Here is a 2,544-nt window from a genome sequence, read left to right as displayed (position 1 = left end):
AGGTGACTAGTTTAGGCTTTGCCGTGTGATGACGTCAGCCTGTTTCTTTCACACTTGTCGATGATCTCAACCCTTGGGGAAGCTTTTACATTTATCATATACAGGCAAAGCAATTTGGGAGGCATCACTGCACTTTCAGGTGAATTACTACAGACTTTGGGAGGCGATGGATAAATGAACAATGGATTTAGGATTTGAACCTGGCCTTACCGAGCATGCGATTTGACCGCCGGCTTCTTGGTGTTGCCTCGTTACAATTTTGGAGAAATGATTGTGACGTCACGGCATAGACCTGAGGAAATTGGTGAAATTGCCTTATTTTATACCAAGAGAGGAGACTCGTAACTCGTTGTGCAGATGGTTGTGAATCCTGCATCACTTAGTAAAGAAAAGCCAAACCACGGAGCACGTTCCCATGAGGCGTTAACATGGCCAGACGTAGAAATAGGCTCTGGAAATGGAATGCCTCCAGTGAACGGAACATGTGGATGTCGGATTACTAGGATGCATTCCATAGCTCAAAGCGCCGCATGCTCTTAATGTAAACTTTGACGTGACATCACGGGCTTCAGGACGCCACCGAAAAGGAACAGTGCTCGTCATGGTTTTTAACACAACCTTCAGGATGCAGCTTAATGCAGAAAGTTCAGGGGAAGATCCTGAGATTGACGAGAAGGCAAAACCAGATTAGTGGACGGTGGATGCTAGGAGGGAGGTATTTAAAGTTATGTTGAGATCAAAGTGTTCCAGCCCTCGGTAGTCGAAACCTTGATCTTTTTTAATACCCCCGTTAATACACTCCAAATCCACCTTTTTCAAATTCCGTTTTCTTTCCTGAAAGCCCTTGTAGTGTCCCTTTGTTTTATACCGTGCACCCCACCCCAGCCATCCCGCTTCCACAGATCTCCTGATGTCCATTTTCTCTACTGTTGTTCTGCTTTCCTCTCTCTCCCCCTCTTATCTCCCGCTCCCTTTATTACATGTCTCATGTGTTTCTGTTTATGTTTTATGTGCTTTATGTGTTAGCTCTCACATGAGCCTTGACTTTGTATACAAAAAAAAAACTCCAGAAAATGATGCAGCCAAGTGACAACAGCAAACGAACCGCCACTAAGAAATGAAAAAATATATATATCCAGATCTTAACCAAAATCGAATCAATTCGTCCTGACAACACACTCAACCTATCCACCAAATATCATCTGTCCGAGTTCTCTCCCCACTATTACACTCCCAACATTTGTCTCTCTCTTCGATCATTATCCCTTCTCTTTTTCTTGATTTAATGGTCTCAATTCCTCCCCCACTCCTTGAAAGGGGAGGTAAGAGGGGGGTGTTGAGATATGAAATAGATGATCCTCTTGGCGATTGTGTGCAAATGTGAGGTCAATTGTGTGAAAACGTTCTGGGATTTGCATAACGGTTTATTTATGGATTGCAGCAGTTTTTGTAGAGTATAAACGATATATAGTAAGTCGGGTTTGTAACGTTTTCACTAGGTTTTTGATGTTCCGTGGGGGTCGTGACATTTCACGGGATTTTTGACGTATTGTGGGTTGTTCCAATATCATGGAGCCGACTTGTGGATGAGAAACACACACATACACAGTACAAATCATCATAAATGCTTAAGACCAAGGACACTATACCAATGGCTTTAAGAAGATGGCAGGACAGAGTCAACCAGACAAGTGTAGGTTCTGCAAGGTAGAAACAGAAAACAAGTCACCTCCTTTTGGGATGCAAAAGCTCATATCAGAACAGCTGTACACACAAAGGCACAACAAGGTATGTAGAGTAATCCACTGGCACATCTGCAAAAAAATCTATATCCCAGTTTTAGATAACTCATGGAAACATGAACTAAACTTGATTATTGAAAACATGGAAAGAAGGCTCATGCACGACCTGATGATCCCATTGAGCGTGAACATAGAAAACAAAGCATTGCGATCTGATATAGTAATTAGTTAGAAAAAGAAAAGATGAGATTGCTAACTGAAGTGTCAGTTCCCAGCGATTTTGGCCTAAATAACACAGAAATCAATAAAATGACCAAATACAGAGACCTAAAAACTTAAGTAAAAAGATATTGGAAGCCGAAGAGTGCTCAAATTGTGCCAGTGAAAATTGGAGCAACTGAAGAAGAAGAAAGAACCACCTTTAGAGGCCATTTTTCACAGCAGAGTGGGGGTTGGTCTTGTTTGGGCACCGTGGTCCCCTTTTTGAAGCAATGTTTTATGGCCGGATGCCCTTCCTGCCGCCAACACTGTTAGTTGCCTCTTGCGACACGCAGGGAATTACCAGTGAACTGATACTCAATTTGCCGACCTCGGAAGGATGACAGGCTGAGTAAACCCTCCTGGCATTAATTCAGCGATCAACCGGGATTTGAACCCAGTATCCTCAGATCCCAAGCTGGCACACTAATCACTAAGCCAACACCAGGGAGCAACTGAAAGGATAAGAAAGAACCTCGTGGATATCTTAAAAAACATTCCTGGGAATATTGTTCCAAACTAACTGCAGTTGCCAAAGTTGACT

This window comes from Myxine glutinosa, chromosome 3, assembly GCF_964187855.1.
Source record: "Myxine glutinosa chromosome 3, kmMyxGlut1.1, whole genome shotgun sequence".
Taxonomy (NCBI): domain Eukaryota; kingdom Metazoa; phylum Chordata; class Myxini; order Myxiniformes; family Myxinidae; genus Myxine; species Myxine glutinosa.
This window is presented reverse-complemented; position numbering follows the sequence as displayed.